The 13,975-nt window shown below is 38.3% G+C and overlaps 1 long non-coding RNA gene across 1 annotated transcript in view; it reads right to left on the minus strand.

Annotated features, from left to right (window-relative positions):
• Nucleotides 1–13,975, minus strand: part of LOC131998787 (uncharacterized) — a 54,382-nt gene that overhangs the window by 21,227 nt on the left and 19,180 nt on the right. The gene's annotated exons all lie outside the window — the stretch shown is intronic.

Below are 13,975 nucleotides of genomic sequence, written 5' to 3' on the forward strand. Positions count from 1 at the left end.
TCAGCCTATCTACTCTAATTGAGAAAGCTATTATCTGAGGAATTAGGCACAAAGCTCATTCTACTCCTTTGTTCCTTTCTTTCTTTCCTCATGCTTTAGCTTTTCGTTATGCTTGGCTACTACATGGGAAGAAAAGGGAATTTTAATCTGGAGGCAATTTATAGTAATGGAAAGTTCATAGAGTCAAAAAGAACTACATAGAAGGGATCAGGACTTCCTAGCTAGATGGTCTTGGGCAAATTACTTTACTTCTCCGGATTTCACTTCCTTTACCCGAAATGTTTTGAAGATCATACTTTCTCTACTTAAGTTCTCTACATAAGTTTTTGTGTTTTGTTTGTTTTATTTGTTTTGGAGGATTAGTTAAAACACATATTAAAGTCATTTTGTAAAATACTCTGCTAACTACATAGGTAATTTTGAGTAAGTTCCTTCATCATTTTCATTTCTCTGAGTCTGAGTCTCCTCATGTCAAATGAGGGTCTTGAGACACCCTCATCTGACACAGATTCTTTTTCCTAGGGGTCCATTTACATGTTGCTGACTTTTTCTTTAACTTTCACTTTGTGGGTAATTTGTTGCAAGTTCAGGTGGGGCAGGACTTGGAAGGAGAGGAGATATGATCCAAAGGTGGTCCAAATGTCACGACGAGTCCTGTGGCCCTCATGTCTCATGGCATCTGGTAGGGATTTGCATACTTGGACATCCCTCCAAACACATTTTGAGCTTTTGCTCTGTAGCCACAGGGCTCCCGTCCCAAGTACCCATCACTTCCAAAAAAAATGCTTTTGTCAGTGGCTTGACTTACTCTGGGGCAGATTATTTCCACCAGAAGTAGCCAACTGAAGTTCTGTTTTGCCTTTGCCTGTTGTGTTCTGTGAGAACTAATTCCAGTCTTTGACATAGGGAGGCATATTTATGACATTTGGCTTCTTCGTTCAACAGATTTTTCCTTTCTGTGTTTACGAGAGCTAGCATTAAGTATCAGTGCTCTGTCCTACTGGGTTCCTTTTGTTTAAAAGCATCTGTGTCCTTTGCCCTTCCTTTGGTCCTTATGAGGAGTTAGACGTGTCAAGGCACAGCTCCAGAGTTGCTTGACTGCTTTTATGTCCTTTTGTAAAAGGTTTCCAAATCAAGAGAATCATGTATTTGTTATTTCTGGGTCCATTAAATGCCCAAGTAATTAACATTAGCCATTTTGCCACTAACAAAGCATGGAAACCACAATGTTTTTGTGATGTATTGTCATTTCAACTTCAGCTTACAGTTGCACAAGCCCATCTAATCACCTGAATGACAATACATTGCGACAGGCACCAGATTAGATGGCCAGGCATTCAAATGACTCTTACACTGTTTGGAGATGCACGGGCTCCCGCCAATCAATGATGCGCTATTTTAAAGTTTCTGCAGTTGGCAAGGAGAAACTCTGAAAACACGGAAAATAGTGGTAAGGGTCTGAAAAAGTGTCTAACCTATACCCAGCGTTAACATAAACAGAAAAGAAAGTTACATTTTAGACAGATGCATAACATAATCAGAAATCAGGCTCTGGCATTGCATATTCTTCATTTGCAAATGCATTCCTTTCTAAAAAGCTGCAATTAATTACAAACGAGTTTTGATGCCGTTTTTGCTTTCCTTAAATATGGAGTGAATTCACCCCATAAACTAATGAACCAAAGTGGGGCCAAATAGAGACCAGCTGGCTGGATGGCTCAGTAATTTTATCCACATGATTGACTTTATGATCCTTTCACTGAAGTAACCAGTCTTTATTCCTGCAATCAGCACCAATGACAATTTGGGAAGGGTGGGGAATTATTAAAATCTGGACAGAGAAGAGGTGCGGTTTATTTGATGTGGCACAGCACATTCGACCACACACTTCTTTGGTACTAGAGGTGCCGAATTCCGGCTGTCTCTGGCTTCCAAAGAAATACACTGATTAGTTGCCACAGAGATGTAATAAGCAACCAATGCCCAAATAATCATCGCAGATACTCCATTAACAGCATCTAACTGTGTGGCTTTTAGCCATACAAATTGTTTTTTGACAGCTTGTAACCTTTTCAAATAGTTTCCTTTGGGCCTTACACCACACTCAGATCTAATTTTAACTTTTGCTTAGTCTATAATTTATGAGTTTCTTTGGCGATGCATAATATATCTGAGGTGAAAGGATACATTCAAATAAAAGCTAAGAATAAAAATCAATTGCTGTTTTAATCCATGAAAACTTTGCACCCCAGGGATAACTACAATAGGACAGAACAACAAGAGGGGAGGGAAGGACCTAAATGATCCAGAATTCTTATAGAACTTGTTTTAAAACAAGCAAGTTAAATCAATTTAAACACTATCATAGCTATACAGAAATGAAGCATATCACTGGTACATGTACGAAAGTATACTTTTGTACAAAACTTTATCTTGAGATCCATGGAATTCCACAAAATAAAAATTAGAAATTATAAAATTGCTTAATGACGCTGTCAGGGAGGAGCTGAAATAGACAATAATCCTTTATCAGAGAAAATTCCCAGGTTTATAATTTCCAGATACTGGAATGTATCCACTCAAGGAGGAGGTAGAGTGCCATTCCAATCTCCGGTCAAAATGTGGATTCCACTTAACAATCATAGATCACAAACTGTTGGAGCTAAAGACAACTTTAGGAACCATCTAGTCAGACTCAAAATGAAGCCTAATGCCTTCACTCTTGACTCTCCTCTGTCCTGGCTCCCAACCCCACACTATCATCAAGTTCAACCACAGGAATCACATTCTTCCCACCGCTGCAACTCCCCAGCACCATCACCTCCCCACTTGGGCTCCTGCCAAATACCCCTGATTTGGGGGGTGGTCAGCAAACACCAGCTCACCATTCCACTTGCTGCCTCTTTTTTATGTCCTGTAAGCTAAGAATCATTTTTACATTTTTAAATGATTGTAAAAGAAAAACAATCAAAGGGTTAATATTTCACGACATGTGAATGCCTACAAAATTCAAATTCCAGTGTCCATCAATAAAGTTTTATTAGAACACCACCATGCTCATTCTTTCATGTATCACCTATGGCTGCTTTTGTGTTACAATAGCGGAATTATGTACAACAAAGGCTATAAGGCCCACGAAGCCTTAAATATTTACTATCTTGCTCCTTTTTATTATCTGACCCTTGACAGAAAAAGTTTGCTGACCTCTGTGTAATCAGTTCCCAATACCTATACTTTCTCTGCCACACTCCTTTCTTCACACAGCAACCAGTGGTCCTTTAAAAGCAAATCAAATCCTGTCATTCATTGCTTGAAACCCTCCAATCCTGACCCATCCAATATGGCAGCCACTGGCCACATGTTTACTGAGCACTTGAGTCTAGTGTGACTGAAGAACTGAATGTTAAATTTTATTTAATTTTGATTATTCTAAATTTAAAGAACTGATTCTGGATTTAATTATTGGAAAGCATTTAAGTGTTTGAAACAAGCCGGGTATGTGAATCTACCATCTCAAATGTAAATTTTATGAAATCCTAATGTAGATCAATTATTTCCAATGAGAATTTGGCATCCAAACTGAAATGTGCTATAAATGTAAAATACACAAGGATTTCAAAGACTTAATTCAAAAAGAGAGTGTAAAATATCTCAATAATTTTAATTGTGACTACATGTTGAAACGATACTTTTATATACTTTGTTAAATAACACTTACTGAATCTAATTTACCTATTTCTTTTACTTTTTTAACGTGGCTACTAAACATTTTAAAATTACATATGTGGCTCATGTTATATTTCCGCTGGACAATGCTGCTTCAATGGGTTTACACAAGGATGAGAATAAACTCAAACCCCTCACAGTATCAGCGAAGTCTTCCCTGGCCCCCGCCCACCTCTTTAATCACATCTCTTGTCAGTCTCCTCTCATTCTCCTCACCCTGGCATTCTGCCAGGCTCTCAAAGACACTCACCTAATTGTTGCCTTCTAGTCTTTTTTTGTACCAACTGTGCCTTCTCTCTGGGAACTGCTGCCCTATGGCATGACTCATTCTCATCATTCAAGTACAGCTTAAATGCTTGTCTCCTCAAAGAGACCTCCCCTAATCCACCTCTTCTAGTCACTTTCTGCATCCCACCCAGTGTTCTTCTCTCCACCGCTGCTACCAGTATCTGGAATTTTCTTCTGTATTAATTCATGTGTCTGTTGACTGCCTCCATTCCCCGTATCCCCCCACCCCAACACACCAAGAGCAAGAATCTTGTCAGTTTCGTTCACTGACCCATCCCGGGTACTTAAAACAATGCCGGGTTATTTCAATGAATGACCCTTCATCTTACAGATGAAAAATTATGATGTGGAGCAGTCGAAAAACTTACAGAGCAGAATAGAAAATAGGTCTCCTCCTTCCAGCACAGTAATTTTTTTTTAATTGAAGTCTAATTGACATATATTACAATAATTTTCAGGTGTAAAACGTGATTTAATAATTCTATACATGACACTATGCTCACCACGATAGGTGTAATCACTGTCTGTCACCATAGAACATTACAATATTATTAACTTTATGCTCTTTGCTGTGCTTTTTGTCCCCATGACTTATTTCTTTTATAACTGGAAGCTTGTAACTCTAAATCCTCTTACCTAATCACCCATCCCCCAAAACCCTCCCCTCTGGCAACCCCAGTGTGTTCTCTATATTTATGATTCTTTGTTTTTGTTTGTTTGTTTTGCTTTTTTTAGATCCCACCTAGGAATGAAAGCATAATGTATTTGTCTTTCTCTGTCTTATTTCACTTAGCCTAACACCCTCTAGGTCCATCCATGTTGTCGCAAACGGCAAGATCTCATTCTTTTTTATGGTTACTAGTTGAGCGTTTTTAAGGAGTGGAACGGCCCAGTGTCTCTCCTGGTCAGAGCATCAAGCCCTCCTGCTTAGCCGTGTGATGCTTTGTCAAGATGCCAGCTTCAAAAGCAAAAGGTCAGATAAGCCAACCATTTCATTTACCCATGGGCACACAAAACCTTCTCTGTAGCATCATCTGCTCTCTTGAGTGCCTTGCCAGTTTGTCAGCAGTCTTTAGGATTGCCTCTCAGATGATTGTTTCCTCTGGGTGTAGAAATAATCACCAAAATTAAAGAAGGAAATCAATGGCATTTAGCCTCTCTCACACACCAAAGCGACAGTCACAAAGCAGAAGGAACTAGATCATAAGAACGGGAAAGAGGCCAATTAAATAGTCTGAAGTAGTAGTACAACCACCATGAGCAGGAAAATAAACAGTAGGGGTCAGGATGCCCTCCCTCTTTCATCTTTTCATTTTCTTCTTTTATTAATTAGCATTCAAACTATGCTCATGTTCCCACAAATTAAGTGACTGCCCAAAGGGTGATATTTGAAGGCAACTTAGAAAAAAAAATGACACACCCCACTCCTGCTATAATCTAAATTGTCACTCTTCATAAAATCAGCTCTTCTAGGCTTTCCTCCTTACTGAAAATCAGCTATTTCTGGGAGAGACATTGATTCCTTAATTTGGGTGAAAAGTGGTAGGAAAAAGGAACTAGAAGAGGTATCTGCCTTGTAGTTTCGTTTACAAGTAGACATACTTTGGTGGGTGTATTTTATTCAAAGATAATGAAGACCCCAAATTCAGCCTTTGATTTCAATTCTCATTGACTACCAGCTAAAGAATGCTTAGATTTCTCTCTTCTTCTTTCCTTTATTCTTTCAGTCACTGGGGAAGGAAATATTTTCTTTGACCTTCACATGCATTTGTAAACGGCCTTTTGAGAATGTATCACGTGAATTGTACTATCAGGTGTATCCAGCAACATGAGAGGAGACTTGTAGTTGGGGGTGAACAGTGAGATTGGGCTGTCCAGGAGCAAACCATGTGGCTAACGTTGACCCTTCATCATATGTCAAAGAAGAGGGATGAAGGGATGTGGTGAGCAGACTTTAAATGTCAGATTGAAGTGGTGGAACTTTATTCTGTCAGTAACATGAAACTACTAGAAATTTTATTATGTGAATAAAATATTGTCATTTATTGCATAAATGACATATTTAGGAGAATATTAATGACTAGCCTTTATTGAGCACTATGCGCTAGACAATGTTTCTAAGCTCTTTACATGCTTATATGTCACTTAGTCCTCACAATGACCCTATAAAGTGAGTAGAAGCTTTACTATTCCAACCTAACAGAAGAGGAAAATGAGATACAGATAGATTCAATAACTTCCCCCTCTGTCACACAGCTTGTATTTGGCAAGCTGGGATTCAAACCCATGGAGTTTGCCTCCAGCGCTCTTCAGGAGACCTAAACAATATGGCAGAGTAGCTAAAGGACTCTAACACAGGCAGAATGGCAGCTAATCTATATGGAACCTTGTACAAAGCCAGAAAAGATGCCACCTCTGGATAGGGTCAGTAAAAGTGTTGGTAAGTGGATGGCATGGTGTCTTTGCATGAGTCTTAAAAGGTTACCCTTCCTGTGGGCAGACACAGCTCCATGCTCTGTCTATGGCTTGGTTTATGGAGGAAAAAGGCTAGATTTCTCCTAAATGCCCTTATTTGTTGTCCACACCAACTTTTGAACATTTCATTTCAACTGAGTTGTTGAAATATATTAACCTTCATGTCCTAAAACCATCAGCAAAGTCAGTTTTACACTACAAAGCCTTGTTTCAATGGCTAATGTTTGTGAACATTTGAGCGTGTGTGTGTGTGTGTGTGTGTGTGTGTGTGTGCATGTAAAGTAAAGAAAGAGGCAAATTTCCATGTTTGGGTTGATGCCAGAACAAGATCAAAGAATAGCCACAAAGTCTTGGAGTGGAGAACCCGAATTCCTGATGAAATCTTTCAAGAACTCACAAAGAAATCTTTGAAGATGAAAGTCATCAAAGGTCATCAGAAATTCTACTGGGGATTTGAACTCATCTTTCTCAGTCACATTACCAACAATTTTAATTAGGGAAAGAGGAGCAATCCAGAAGATTTCCATAGAGCAAGTAACATTAGGTCATGCTAGAATTTGCCTGCTAATGATTTTATTTAGATACCTATAGACCATATAAATGCATGTGCTTTTCCCAAAGAACCCAGATTAGCATTGCTTTTCTACTCCTGCCAGACTTGCACGCTTATTCCTCCTTGTGAGATCAACCCAGCCTGCTTTTTGTCCCAATAACAGAGAAGATGCATAAAAATCACCTAAGTCCAAAGATCAAGTTTCAAAATCAAGTCAGCCATAATGCTGACATTGCATAGTCATTCCCCAACCCCATCCCTTTCACCTATGTCTCTTGATCAATCATTTTCTAAATCCATGGCCCAGTACTTTGGTGTCCAGGTTCTAGGGACCTCCCCCAGTACCTCTGGGACCTCCAGGCAGACCTCCTGTACATACAACCCTGCCGGCCTTGATGACGTAGCAGTAAGGACCACTCTTGTTCTTTCCTACCTTCATCAACTTTTACTCAACAACCCCATTGGGGAAATCAGAATCTGATTCCACTTTATAACCTTTGGTTTTGTCTGAATTCTTTACTCTGAGTCCTAGAATCCACTTTCCATCTAAAACTTTCTGCTTTCTTTAAAACCCTGACCTTGAGCAGAAATAATTGGGTGGGTCTACCTGACGTTAGGTCATCAACTGGCTAAAATGTTAAATTACGGTACATCCAAAATAATTCATTCCTTAGAATATGAAAGTGCCACATTCCTGAAGTCTTCTGAGAAACCAAAGTTCAAGGTGATTGTCTTAGTATAGTCCAGACAAGAAACTCACGATGTTTCAAAGAACAAGTTCTTACCCTTGCAAGCTCATGAAGGGGATTCAAGGTCTATATAAGCTTTCTGGAAAAATGCATAATATAAAAACATGTGTGTGTGCATATGTATGTATGTGTACTTTTTCTAAGGAAAGGGACTGTGGATTTCATCGAAATTTTAAAGGAGTCAGTGAGCCACAAAATATTAAGGTACATTGTTTGGCCTAGCAACTATATCCCCTCCAGATAGTCAGTGACCCAACTGTATATCTTTGCCTGTATAGAAAAGCTAAAATACTTGGCATGTTTCTTTCTTCTAATTTGTAGTTTGTAATGCTAAAAATACCTTACGTTCCAAAATACAATACATTCCAAATCAGTTCTGTTGATGGCTTTGACACATTTTCCCAAATATGATTTTGCAAAGCTCAAAAATTATGTCAATTCTGTAAATGCTTTAAAAGTCTGATACCACTAATCTACTAGCGAAATTACCATGAGAAAAAGATTTAGATACATACATGTACACATCATGAACTAATGACTTAAAAATGAAGAAAAATTCTAAATGACCTGGATTTTCTTTAATCTTGCAGTTTTATATTAGATTATATTGGATTCCATTCATAAACTGTACAGGGGAACACCACTATCATACAAGAACAGCAAGACAAAACCATTACCTGAACCTTGGGCTAATCCTAGCAGGTTTTCACACCCTGCATTTGATATATTTAAATCCAGATGATCAAATGCTATCATATCACAGGTCTTCTCTAACATGATTTCAGAAAATCCTTCCGTTCCTTCAAAAATAATTCACTCCGGTATAGATAATGTCAATATGTTAAGCACACATAGAGGCACTATTTATTCTATTAAATTGGAAAGGTTATTGGTCATGCAAACCCAGTCAAATCTCAACTTTATCTGACTTTACCATTCCACTGGGGTTACCTGAATCACATTCAATCACAACAAGTACAAGCTTTTTGACAGCAAAACTATTCCTCAACTGGTACTGCATAATTGAGCATTTTTCCACCAAGATTGACTGGGGTTGGGATATTAATTGTCAAACCTTTGGAGAATCAATCTCCCCCCCCCCCGCCTTTGCATGCTCTCTCTCTTTCTCCTTAACTCCCCTTCTCCCTTCCTCATTATATTTACACAGCTAAACGCAAAATGCGAACTCACTGGTCTTGGAAATGGATTGTTTTCCTTGCCAGCTAGCCAACCATAAGTTGATTGAGTGGGACAAAATTATTTCAACTCAAAATACGTTTTTTGAAAATATAATTCATTTAGTTGTACAATTTAGTGTAAGTAAAGCCACTAAACATATTCCCCAAATCTATTAAGAAATTGAATGTGCAGCTCAATCTTATGAACATGTAGCCAAGGATGAGGTCTATAAATCTCACGGACATATTCACAACTCTGAATGCCTTTGTGCTAAGAATGTGCCAGTTATTGGAGGGGATGAAGATGAATACTAGTACCTTCGCCTTTAGCTAAATCACAGTCCACTCACATCACACCTGAGAGAAATGAATTAGCAAAGCCAGATCTGAAGCTGAGACACCTCCTGCATTCAGTTACTACTGTTGCTGTAACAAACTACACAATGCACCAAACAACACAAATTCACAGTTTTACAGTTCTGTAGGTCAGAAATCCAAAATGGGTCCCACAAGGCTAAAATCTCACTTAGTAGAGCTGTGTTCCCTTCTAGATACTCTGGGGGAGGGGGGAATGCATTCCCTGTAGGGGAGAATCTGTTTGCTTGCCTTTTCCGGCTTCTGGAGGCCAATTCTGTTCTGTGGCTTGTGGCTTTTCCCTCTATCTTCAAAGCCAGTGGTGGTGGGTCAATTTCCTCTCCTGTCACATCACTCTGATCTTGTTCTTTGCCCATTTCACTTTTAAAGATTCTTTTGATTACATTGGACCCACCTGAATAATCTAATGTAATCTTCCTCTTTTAAGGTCAGCTGATTAACAAACTTAATTCCATCTGCAACCTTAATTAATCTTCACAGTTTAAGGTAACACATTCACTGGCTGTGAGAATTAGGACACGGACATCTTTGGGGACCATCATCCTGCCTGCTACTTCCCCTGAGACTAATCATGTATTCTGATATTTCTATCTGCTTTTCAAAAGGATATATATATATATATATATATATATATATATATATTTTTTTTTTTGCTTAAACCACACCCCCTAAAAGAACTATATGCTTCATGACTTCAGAACCAATACCCTCTGTAAGGTAACCATAATTAATTAATTTTCAACCTGATTTTTTACTTCAGAATATTGTGGAATCAAAAATGGCTTTGGAGGGGCACCTGGGTGGCTCAGTTGATTAAGCAACCGCCTTTGGCTCAGGTCACGGTCCCGGAGTCCCGGGATCGAGTCCCGCATCAGGCTCCCAGCTCCATGGGGAGTCTGCTTCTCCCTCTGACCTTCTCACCTCTCATGCTCTCTCTCACTGTCTCTCAAATAAATAAATAAAAATATTTAAAAAAAAAAAAAGAAAGAAAGAAAGAAAAGAAAATGGCTTTGGAGAGGTGCCTGGGTGGATCTTTCAGCTGAGCAGCTGCCCCTTGATTTCAGCAGGGGTCACGATCTCAGGGCTGCGAGATCGAGCCCCAAGTCGGGCTCCACCCTGAGAGTGAAGTCGGCTGGCTTGCGATTCTTGTTCTTCCCCTCCCTCTCACTCTCCCTCTGATCACATGTACGCGCACTCTCTCTTTCTCTCCCTCTCCAAAGGAAAAAAAAATAGTTTTGGAAGAAGAAGAAAACTGATCATTTAGGAGCAGAATAATATATATCTTCATAAAACAAAAGGCAGATGTGAAGAGCATTTCAAAATATACTTACCCCAAAAGAAGAAGTTAGTTTGTTGTAACCTCCCTATTCCTCTAAACAAATCAATTGGTGTCAGGAGTACAAGCAAGTTATTATTATTTGGGGTTATATCGCATAGTTACAATGTATATATATAGCAGGCAAGTGCGGAGTCAGGCTGGAAGATTTATTTAGCACCTACTTTCTTTTAAGTGCATAGGTGATCTTTATGAATATCATTTTAAGCAGAGTCACTATTTATAGTCTTTCTTCTTTCTGGTTAGAGGTAGTCACTTAAGAAGTGCATCTTTGCTCAGATGAACAGACCAGATAAAGTGTGGTCTACTCCCTACAACAACTCCTCCCAGAGCAGAGGCTATACAAGCAGAAGGACTGTTCAGGATAGGCCTACTGAGGGAAAACACTTTTCCTCTGAACTGTTTTCCCATCATATAATAATCACAGATGTGTTCTGTTGGGGAAAAAAAAATGGCTCTTCAATGTAATAAGACTATACACCTAAGCATGCAGCAAGTCTTTTCAAATTATATATTTGAAGGGAAAAATATATAACTTTCATTAAACATTAATACCAATACTCAAGCCTTAACCACAATAATTTGTTACACTAAAAATAAGGAAACCAAAATGCTGAAAGTGGAAAACATAGCCCTGAATCTTTGGCCACATTATCCACTTGCTTCATTTTTATTTCCATTAAAAAGACAGAATTCCCTAATGCTTTATCAATTTCTAAATTTTTCACAAACCTCAAACCATCTCAGCGTTCTACTTTTATTTCTATGGTGATTATGCTTTTTTTAAACTTTTCCTTGTCACTAAGTCTAAGAAGCACTTTCCAGATTCATTTACCTCCTAACTATACAGTTAGTATACGGTGATTCCCTTCTTAAAACACATACACACACACACACGCATGCACACTTACACAAACAGTAACTCCATTTAGGTCTCACCTTGTAGAAAAAAGAAACACATCACTTGGAATGCACCAACACTGGAATTATAAAATAAGGAAAAAGAAAGTCTTCAACATGAAAAATGCTCTGTGATCTGACTTAGTGCCTGAACTCCTTCACAGAGTGTTCCGGGAGTGGGGGGAGGTGACATCAAGGTTCTCTTTTCTTCTTCTTCCCAATAAATACTAACTCTCTATAGAGATCTGTGTAAATTTCTATCTATATATTTCTAATATGTAAGGGCTTGAACTTATACAAGTGTGATATTTTCATCAAAGGTGAATTCTTCATGATTTTGCTGGGACCATCCATCGTTCTCCAGAAAACTTAGAGAACCGCTGCATAACTACAGTCCAGAAGATTCTCATGTGCATAATGATTCAATAATAGATGCCCAACCCAAAACCTGATGCACCATGACCTTGCCGATTTTGTCATTTCCACAGATTTATTGGCTTATTTTGCTGAGATACTGGCTTAATCATCATGTCCTCATCAGGGACTTTGAACATATCCGAGGGATGTGAGCTGAGTTAGGAAGCTCACTTGGGGCTGAAGCACATGCAAAGAGTAGAAGGTGCCTGGTCATCCAGATCCCAACACAGAGGAAAACTGCTCTCCAGGTAGTTCAAGTAATTCAAAATTCTATGCATTCAGGGTTCATCCTTTTGGTAAATAATCCATCACAAGATTGATCAGAATTCATTAAAAATAACATTTCTTTTTCCACGTTGTCCTCCTACTGGCAAAATATCATTTGCAATCATGGAACACAAATTAATAAGTGACTTTACTGGTAGCGAGGATGAATATTTTCTTAGACTAACATGTTCCCTAGAATAGCATACAGACTGGTGGTTAAGAATTTTCAAAAAAGCTAGCTATGGTTAGCTGAGGATGTGACCCTGGAGCAAAGTGAGGCTTGCATGGGAACTCATATCAAAAAGTATTTTGATTAAGCTCAGGGAAAGGAAAGTCTTTAATGTAAAAGGACATAATTCACCCAAGTTAAAGGTGCACGTTATCTTTGGGTCACTTTGCTCAGGAATATACAGGAGAGTATCTGCTCTGAGCGCAGTAAAATCTCCTTTCCTGACTCACAGCTCTGTGGCGATATGGCTGGAAAGCCAGGAGCAAACTGGAGAGACATTCCTCAAACACACACAGAAGAACACCCAAGACGTGCTATGATCACCACACCAGCCAACTGTGAGCAGATACAGGCCTGGGAAACAAGGTACGATTTCTCCAAAGAAATGCTCTGATCCAAACGGCCTCTTGGAAAGTATAAAATCCAGTTAAATCTTAAATCAATGTTACATTATTCACCATTTAATAGTCAATCTCTACCCTGCCCACCCGCTTTCCCAAGAACTTGATTCTAAATGACAATTTCAGCTTGGATTTTAATACTCCTTCCAGTGGACTTTTCCCGGATGGAATTTAAATGATTAAAAGCAAACAGACCCACAGTCATTAGCCCTCATCCTTCTGGCAGCATTTTGTGCTGTCGGTATGTTTATTTTTCTGAAATCAATGGAATAGACGCATAACATTCTGATTTTCTCTTTGCCTTAAAAAAAAAAAGTATGTTTCTCACACATAAATTAGATACTGATCTTGGAATATGCAGCTATTAGAAAAAGACACAGCAGCTAAACCAAACTGCTCACAAAAAAAGTGGTAAAAGAATTATTTTTCCTTAGACCTGCCATTAGTACTTCCTTAACTAACTTAATTGATAAGAAATAACTCTAACCATAACTAGCTAGAGAAAAAAAAAGTTTTATTTTAAATGAAGTATACTATGACTTCAAAAATTTACAGAACTTACAATCTTTGATTTAAGGTTTTTCCCAGAAACTGATTTTATCCTGAACATCTGCAATATTAGTTTCTCCTTTCATTTTGTAAAAATCTACTCATTCTTTTATAATCCACAGAGGATTCCTATTCCTTCTTTGCACACACTGACCCAAATATAATTCTTGCCCTTCTCATCAACTCAAAACAAAAAACAAAAACCTCATGGCAAACCTATTTAATTGCTAAGCGAAGAATATGGAAAAAAAATTAAAACCTAAATCATATCCATAATGGAAAAAAGACATTATAAATCTAAAGCAAATTAATAATACCGAAATGTTTGTCCTTTAGAACTGATGCACTTTGTTAAATTGAGAGCATATCAAAATATATGGTTTGACTTTAAAGGAAGTAAAATACTCTGATATATGGTGCACACATTTCTAAAACATATTTCTCTAGAGAATTCATGAAAACTGATGCTTAATTTTCTTTACAGTGCATTCTGAACCAAGTTTCTTCATAAAAGGAATGCACCATACTTTCA

Source organism: Mustela nigripes, chromosome 13, assembly GCF_022355385.1.
Source record: "Mustela nigripes isolate SB6536 chromosome 13, MUSNIG.SB6536, whole genome shotgun sequence".
In the NCBI taxonomy this organism is placed as follows: Eukaryota; Metazoa; Chordata; class Mammalia; order Carnivora; family Mustelidae; genus Mustela; species Mustela nigripes.